We start from the raw sequence: 8,825 nt of genomic DNA, 5'->3' as shown, positions 1-8,825 counted from the left end.
GCAAGAGGTCTCAGAGCAGGTCTCGAAGCACCTAAAAGGCTATTCATCTTTTCCTTCCCTTTCTAGTAGTTATTTTTTCTCATTCTCTCTCCTCCCCCTTTTAAAAGCTGGTTTTTCTTCTACTTTTCTCATCTCTGAATATTTCTCCTTTTCTCTCCCAAGTCCCTGAAGTCTTCCCCAACACCCTAGCCCCCATCCTCTAACACAGGTCATCTTCCTGCTGTGGGCAGGGACCTGACACTGGAGAAACCCAGCATCTACACAGCTGACTTACTACATGTCAAAGACAGTTCCAAAGGTTCTATGTGTATGAATTCACTAACTCATCACAACAACTTTATCAGACAAACACTTCTTAGGTCGGTTCTCACAGATGAGGACACCGAGGCACAGAGTCACCTAGGCGGGGAGGTTCAGTCACTAGCCCAAGCTCACACATCCGTTGAGTGGCAGCCCAAGCTCACACATCCGTTGAGTGGCAGTGCAGGATTTGAACCAAGAAGTCTGGCCATGCGGGCCCTGGCCTGAATCCCTGTACTACAGCAGCCGTCTGATGACACAAAGGCTGGGTGACTCTCCCCTTCCACTGCAAAAGGCTGATCTCTCTCCAGCTGGAGCAAGGGGCGCTGGAAGGATGCAATGACCCTAAAGCCAAACTGTGTCTCTTTCCTCTAACATTCCTCCGAAAAGTTGCGAAAGAGGTAGTCTCAGTAAGGGGCTAAGAACCGTAAAACCAGATTTACATGACTTGTGTACTCCATTTAGCATCAAAGCGTTGCACTCTGACATTCAGCAAAATAAGTCTCCACCGCCCCCGCTTCCCTGTAAAAGACAGAGGGTTAAATAACTGCAAGCCTAATCCGCAAACCCCAAGCCCCAGCCGCAGCCTCCGCATCTGGAAGGAAAAAGCGGCCGCAGGCGAGCCAGGGCAAGGGCTGGGCCAGGGGCGGGCCCGGGACCACGGCCGGCCGCAATGCCCGGCTCTGTGGCTCTGCAAGCAGTTCTGGCTGCAAAAGTCCTCTAGCCCACGATCCTCCCTTCCCCCTCCCTAAATCCCACCTCGAGTCCCGCGCCCTTAGAGGAAGTGGGTGACTCTGCCCGGTCGCCATCAGGGGATCGGCCCCTTCTCCCCACCGTGCCCCAGACTCGAGTTCTTCTGGGCACTGCCATCCTCTCGGTGCTTGCCCGTCTTCCTGCTGAAACGGACCCCAGTGGCTCCCAGGCCTCCCGGGCCCTCTTCCTTAGCCCCGCCAGCTTGAGGGCAGCGTCCAGGGAGCGGGGAGCTCCTCTCGGGGCGCCGATCAGGTCCCCGCGCCGCAGCCGCCGCCTCCGGCGTCTCTCAGGCTCGGCCTCTGCCGAGCCCGCTGCGGTCCACGTGGCTTGGCAGAGCTAAATTCGGCTTGCAGGAAGCCCGGAGCCAAGGGAAAGCCGAGCCCAGTCGGGGTGGGCGGGGCCCAACGGAGGCGCAGAGTCGGGAGGGGCGGGCACTGGGCGGAGGAAGGGGAGGGCCCCGGGGCTCTAGCGCGCCCTGGCTCTCGGCCCCGGCCGGCCAGGGAAGGCGGCTGCTCCTCGGTCGCCCCGCCTTTCACTCCCGTTACACCCGGGGGAAGGTGTTCCCGAGCCCTCTCCCACCCTTATCCCGCCTCCTCGCTTCCCCGGCTCCAGCCTCCGCCGGCTGAGCCCACTATGCCAGACAGTTTCGACACTTTGAAAAGACAAAGAGCCCTAGACCGGAGGCAGGAGGAGGAGGAAGAAGAGGAGCGGAGACAGAAGGAAGAGGCGACGTGAGCTGGGAAAGGGGAAAGTGTCTGGGACACCCACACCCCTTTATTCTCCTCCGAATCACCTCATGCCCAGATCCCGGAAACTCCAGCGTGCCTCCAGCCGTGGTGAGTGCGCGCGCGGAGGCGAACCCTGCTCGGGGTGCGCGGGGGCTGCGTCCGCCGGAGTTGGGGCTCGGGCAGTTTCCTGTGGATTCTCGGAGTGGAAGGTTGATTGTCTGGACCCGGGAACTGAAGGGGTGGGGAGGGGACTGGGAGGGTGTGACAGTGGAGCTGGGACTGAAGACCCCAGGATTCTAGTGGAAGACATTCGAAGGGAGACCCCTTCCTTGGCAGCGGCGACCACCCAGGGCTTTGGGAGAGGAAGAAGGTCGGGGTGGAGGTTCGGGCTTAGGGGTCTTCGGCCGACACTGGAGGAGCTGCCTGGAGCTCTGTGGGGAACCTACGCCAAGTCCCGGGCAGCGGTTCCCGAAAGCAGCCCCAGTGACATTGCACCCGGCGCGGGGCTGGGATCTCCTCCGCTGGGGCCGCCCGTGGGAGGAGACCTCGCTGGGTGGCTGGGTTCAGGCGCTCTCGAGCGGATTTGGGGTCACAGGCTGGGACACCGTGCAGGCCGCCAGTGTTCTGGACGAGCGGCCGTGGGACAGTATCCGGATCGAGTCCCCCAATCCGCTGCAAGCAGGCGCAGATCCGGAGGTGGCTATCGGCCCCGCGGACGCCGTCAGCGCGCGCTGCTCCGGATCTGAGGGTGAAGTTGGCACCCGGGACAAGAGAGCTGAACGCGGCGTGGCGGACAGTGGGGGACGCGGGTGGGCCAAGGAGAGCGCGGCCGGAGTCGTGTTAGTGGCAACTCGAAACTCTGAATTCGCCCCAACCCCGTGAGGCGTCGCAGCTCCGGAGAAATAATCTGACAAAAGTTAGCAGCTTGCCTGTGTCTCTCGTGTGTGTGACCTGCGTGAGGGCAGGGAGGGCCACCCCTTCTGGGAGCGCACGGGGACGGACAGCGGTGACACTGGGGCAAGGCGCCCTGGTGAGGGTACAGTTAGTTTGGAATCGGGACGCTGGCGCAACTTTCCGCTCCTCCTTTCTCTGCGCGAGTGTTTAAGCGTGACCTTGCGGGAGGAAGCGCGGCTGAACTTGAGATGGGGGTTGAGCTTGCGCCCCGGCTTGGCACAGAGACGCCGGAGCGCGCCTTAGCCTGGCCTTTCAGCCGGGTCTCCCAGGAAGCGTGTAGTGATCGTCTGCCTCTGCTCGTCTGCTGGAGCCCTGACTCGCTCCTCCCTCCTACGCGAGGGGTCCTCGCCGGCTGTACCACGCGCGGGGCTCGGTGGTGCGTTCGGCGAGGGGACACGTGCGCGCCCAGAAGCGCGCAAGGGGGTGGGGGTTGGGCAGGTCACTGCGTCTCGTGGGCCGGGCGAGTCCTGCAGAAAGGGAGACAGCCGTGACCCTGAGGGCAGTGACTGGCTCGCCGCGTCCTTGCATCAGGCATTCGCCCGGCTTTCTTGTGATTGTTTCCGGGCACCCCTGGCCTCTCCCGACTTCTGCCCCTCGCGGGTCCCCAAGCCCCGCAAGTTTGCGATGAGCTGGTTCTCCAGGGAGACAGCGAGCGCCCACCCCCGCTCTGCGGCTGGGTGTGTGTGGCGAGAGGAAGACACGGGAGGAGGAGGCGAGGCCGACTGGCCAACGAGGAAAACGGGGTGAGAGGGGAGCCAGGTTTTCCAGTAGTCGCCAGGGCGCCTGGCACGTCGTAGGTGCTAAGGCTGTGTTCATTGACAAGGCCCCAAGGTGGAAGGTGCTGGCAGGGGCCCGGACGCCCCCTTCTTCCCTTCCAGTCTCTAAAATGGAGTTCAAATGTATCGATCAAGCCCTTTGGGCTTCTAGACGTGCCTGGAGCACCTACTACGTGCGGGGCTCTACTCCTGGCCTGTTCCTAGAAGCTGCGGGCGGAGCCTCCTGGTTTTCTTTACCCGGCGCTGCCCAAGCGCCCAGAGGCTTCGAAAAGGCAAGATGCACTGCCCCCTGCCGGCTGCTGTGGAAACTGCCGCTTGTCTCTGCGGTGGGGAAGGGGCGCCCAGTGCCGGAGGGGTACCTCACAGTGCCTTCCCGCACCTCCCCTTCCTGCCTCAAACATTAGGACCCCTGCCGGCTGTTTTCTGAAATCCCATGGTTGGCTGAAATGACTGACCAGAGTTCACCACTCCGTGCCCCCCAGCCTCTGCCAATATCTGGGTACAGCGTGGGGCCTCTTCTAGTCTCCCGTCTCTCTGTCTCTGTCTGTCTTACTTTTGTCGCCAGAGTTAACCTCTCGGCGTCTCAGTTTCTATATCTGCAAAATAAGGCCAATAATACATTCTCCAAAATACGTTCTGCATAATAGTGAGTGGCTATAATACATATAATTAAGTGAACATGTGTATGTATAGGTAGTTCATACTTTACATGTGTGTATGTGTATACCTTGACTTCAGGTCTAGGGGAGAAAGTTCCATCGTACACTTTTTGCTAAATAAAGAATGAATAGAGGGCTCCTTCTCCTCCTGCCTTTTCAAAATCCCACAAACCCTGAAGTTTGCTTTCCCTGCATTTTTCTGGGCTGGCATTTGCTGTTTAGAGTCTGACTGGACAAGGCCAGGGCCTTTGTTGCCTACCTCCCTGGCTGGGAGGCCACAGCACCCCACCTAGAGTGAGAGAGAAAAACAAGAAGTGTTGTTAGAAGTGATGGCAGAGGAGGGTTTCTTAGGGAGTGTGGAGTCTGTTCCTCGAAGCTGTGCAGCAGCAGGCGGAAACTGCCTTCTGAGCAGCCTTCTTGCTGATTGTAGACAGGGCTGTACTGCCCCGCTTCCCTGGTGGCGCTCACAGCATTGGCTGTCACTGATCTGCAAGCCCTTCCTATGGGGATGAAGTCGTCTGTGAGCTTGACAGGAAGGAGTCCGTCTAGGTCCTGGGTCTTTGGGGGTGAGGTAGATCTCTGTCTCCCCTCCCCACCAAGCAGCCCCAAGCCAGGAAACCACCCAAAGGCAGGCAGTTGACATTACGCAAGGAGGGGCCCTCTCCCATGTGTGACTCTGAGGCTTCTGGTCAGTTAACCTTGCTTGAGTCAGTTCCTGTGTAGAAGGTTGCTGACTCAAAGGGTTTATATTTGGGTAGAGCTTTGGCCAGGGATCTAAACATTAACCCTCACTCTAGGCCCCTCCCACACCACAAAAAGCAACCGGGAAAGCAAAAAATAAAATCCACCAGTCATCTCGTAAAAGCTTTCCAGTGAGTTCTGCATGCCTGTGTACACACACTCCACAGGCCGATGGAAGAGCTGGCCCGGTCACAAAGAATTCTAGAATAAGACTTACATGCAGCTTCGTTCATTTGTGTAGCCTTCGTGGAAACTTCGGCATCCCTGCTGGCACACCTGAGGAGCTGAGAGCTCTCTTCTGCTCTAATTTGGTCACAGGAGCCCAGACCGGGGCCCTGTGAGAGCCTGCGTTTGAGTCCCAGTGGCGGCTCTCAGTTACTTTGCAACTTGGCTCCCAAACTATTCCAGGCTCTGGGTCTCAGTTTCACTCTCAAAATAAGAGGCTTGGCTGGGCACAGTGGCTCAGGCCTGTAATCCCAGCACTTTGGGAGGCCGAGGTGGGTGGATCATTTGAGGTCAGGAGTTTGAGACCAGCTGGCCAATGTGATGAAACCCTGCCTCTACTAAAAATACAAAAATTAGTCGGGCGTGGTGGTGGGCTCCTGTAGTACCCAGCTACTCAGGAGGCTGAGGCAGGAGAATCACTTGAACCCAGGAGGTGGAGATTGCAGAGAGCTGAGATCGTGCCATGACACTCCAGTCTGGGCGACAGAGTGAGACTGTCTCAAAAAAATAAATAAATAAAAAATAAAGAGAGAGAGGCTTTAGAGTTCTGCTGCCCGTCACTGAGGGTCCATTAAAAGCTTCTCTTTGTGAGGACAGCCACCACCTGATTTATGTTCGCTTCAGCCAACATCACCCTCAAAACCCTCCCGGTATCACAGACAACCCTGGCTTGGGGCAGCTGGACTGTCTACTACCCCATACCAAGGGCATCTCCCAAGAGTGGCCAGGACCATTCAGAGCCCACACCCCCTTGGCAGAGTCATTTTGTAGCAGTTCTCAACACTAGATTTTGAAAGCAGTCCCAGAAGTTTCGGACTCTGAGGTCTGAAACCTGACAGAGCCAGGGTGCCATCTGTGGGGACTCCCAAATGGTACATATTACAGAAGGCACCCCAGTGATCTCACCAGGGCCTGTTTTGCTTCCCATCCACAAGCTGAACATGACCTTAGAAATCACTTTGGTCAACCCCTTCACTTTAATGCAAAAATATTGAGGCTCAGAGGGGAAGTCACTGGACTGTAAAATCAATCTGGGGTTTTATTGTTTATTTGGTCTTGTTATTGGTGGTGGTTGGGTTGTTTTGATTTCGGTTGAGCCAACATTTACCGGGAACTTATTACCTTCCAGAAGCACCATGCGAAGTGCTGAGATACAGAGAGGAAAGAATACTCAGTCCTTGTTCCTTGCTGTCCCAGAGGTCACAGTGCTGTGGGGAGGGGGACAAGGACATACCCTGTCAGGCTGCGTATAGAAATACACAAGTGCTAAGCAAAATGGGAACGGAGAAGGGAAAGGTTCCCTCCGCCTTGAGAGACCCACAGAAGGGTGTTCTAGAGATGGGTGAGTCAGACCGCAAGAGAGCAAAGGTATCTTCTTGAATACATTCAATATCATGTGCCCTGTGTGTGCAAAATGATAATCATCATAATAGTAAAGTAAAATAAAAGATTGGCTGTCAGCCTGTTCCACATGGTTCCGAAGAGGTAAGGGAATTGGGAATTTTAGAGGTTCAATGCTTTGGCGCCGTTTCCCTCCTTAGGTCCTGATCTCTGGTTTGTTTGTGTGAGAGGAATTGTTGCCCTGCAGCCAGCCTGCAAGTTCCTACACCACGAGAGCCTCCAAGCATTGGAATGCCCGTGTATAAAACGGAGAGTGGCTGCTTTGCGTTTGCCTTTTTAAAAAAAATAAAATAAAACTTAGTGCTTTATTTTTAATGCTTGCCTGTATACTTTATCTCAGATTTTCATAGCTGATTTGGGAGGGTGGCATGGCAGGTGGCGGGTAGGAGAAAGCGCCCAGGTTTTCAGGGGGATGCTACTATCCAGGCTGGCTAGGTGAGCTGGAGCGAGTCCCTGCATTTCCGTGAGCCAGGTTTGGGGTGCATGTGAGTGATCACCCCCTGCAATGTGGGGGAGGCAGGGTTCCCAGGAAGATTAAGGGAGAGGATTCTTGGGAGAGTAGTGCACGTGGGAGTCCCAGAGCCTCCCTGATTCCAGTTGCATTAAGTCTGTTTATAAGAGAAAGTGATGGCGTTCCTCAAGACAGAGCCTACCAGAGACAGAGGAGTTGACTGAAGGCAGGAAGTTTTGGAAAACTCCTGGAAAAGTACTTGAAGTAGGAGGAGGCTGATTTTAAGGTAAAATGGTTTGTGAATGATCCGCCTGGAAGCAGTAAGGCCTAATGACTGTGTTGGGGGAGCATGCTCCTCTCATTCCTATGGGTTGTGTCAAACTTTTGGCTTCTTTGTCCCTAGGGCAGGACACAGAATTACTAGTTAGCCAGAACCCTGGCCTAAGAAGCCACCCAAAGCACTGTTACCAGGAGCAGGGACACACAAGGGAGGTGGGGGGCAGCGTAAGATGGTCGGGGTGCCCAGCATCGTAAGCCACCTGGGGGGAGCCCTTCCTATGTGGCCTGGCTGGCCAGCAGGGATGGGACTTGTGTCAAAGTTCAGGGCACCTGCAGTGGACGCTATTGTGGTTCCCACCTGGGACAACTGTTAGAGAGGGCTCTGGAGTTGAGGTGTTTTCTACAGAGTCAGGGGAATCCCTGCAGGGAAACCACTGGCCAAGGACACAGAACTCCTGGGCTCTGGCCCTGGCCCATCTGCTCCAGGCTGGGGACCTTGGGCACATTGTTTAACCTCTTTGACCCTTCGTTTCCTCAACTGGGAGATGGTAGTATAAATTCCCACTCCCTCTATTACAGGAGAGTTAGGAGGACCCCACAAAATGAAGCACAGGAACCTGCCTTATTGATAAGAATTTTAGTAGCATCTACTTTTTATAGTTTAATGTATACCCAGTAGTGCCAAGTATTTTGAACATCTTATCATTCTGGAGTTCAGCAGGAGGCATTGAATGGAGGGTCTGAATAAAGGTGTGCTTCCAGAGTTGGTGCCCGCGTTCAGAGAAGTCAGCAGGGGATGCTCTAGCACCTGGGCCCATTTACCACCCCCAGGAGAATGGCACAGCGGGGAGATGGGCTAGGGCAACCGGGAGAGCATCGCAGTAGTTGCCAGAAGCCTCTGGAAGAGAGAGGCCACAGGCCCCCTCCTCAGCTTGGCAGGAGAAGAGCCAGGCAGATCAACCCTGCAACCTTGCTCTCCTCCGTCCTGTCCTGTGCAACTCTGTGGCATCAAGAGCTGAGCCCACCCAGCAGCCAAAGGCAGGGAGCTCCTTGATGGAACCCCCCAGGGCAGGACAAGGTGGAGGTGGATTAGGAGCAGGCCTGGAGGGCAGATGGAGGACACACACACACACACACACACACACACACAGGCACACAGAACTGTCATCTCATTTGAATCTGCAACAGCCGGGGGCGGGGAGGGGTAGTCGCAAGATTACCAGTTGGCAGGTAAGATGCCCAGGAACTGGAGGGTAACCCCCTTGCCTAAGGCCACACAGCTGGTGGGAGCCCACATTTTAATGCATTGTGTCTTATCAGCCCTAGTAAAGTAGGAAGCTCCATTGTAAGACATTATGAAGACCTTTAAATTGTTACCAGTAGCATCTTAATGAGAAGCAGAATAGTTTAAGTGTTAAGGTTTGCCTGGGTTTCAATCGGAGGTTTATTAGTGATCAAATTACTGACCTTTTCTATGTCTCAGCTTCCTCTTCTGTCATGAAGGCACACTTTGTACACAGTTGATGTGAAAACTAAACAAGTTTATTCAGTAAAGGTC

At 55.4% G+C, this 8,825-nt stretch overlaps 1 protein-coding gene across 2 annotated transcripts in view; it reads left to right on the top strand.

The window, feature by feature from the left end:
- The first annotated feature begins 1,520 nt into the window (after positions 1–1,520).
- ST3GAL1 (ST3 beta-galactoside alpha-2,3-sialyltransferase 1) overlaps positions 1,521–8,825 on the top strand; it is a 116,800-nt gene continuing 109,495 nt past the window's right edge. Inside the window, exon 1 of one of the 2 annotated variants that reach the window (XM_055287323.2) lies at positions 1,521–1,889. The gene's annotated coding sequence lies outside the window, so the exon portion shown is untranslated. The remainder of the gene's footprint in view (positions 1,890–8,825) is intronic. The other variant, XM_063643559.1, reaches the window with a different exon arrangement.

This window comes from Symphalangus syndactylus, chromosome 7 (genome assembly GCF_028878055.3).
Source record: "Symphalangus syndactylus isolate Jambi chromosome 7, NHGRI_mSymSyn1-v2.1_pri, whole genome shotgun sequence".
In the NCBI taxonomy this organism is placed as follows: domain Eukaryota; kingdom Metazoa; phylum Chordata; class Mammalia; order Primates; family Hylobatidae; genus Symphalangus; species Symphalangus syndactylus.
Note: the sequence above shows the minus strand (reverse complement) of the source record. Positions and strands in the feature narration are given on the sequence as shown.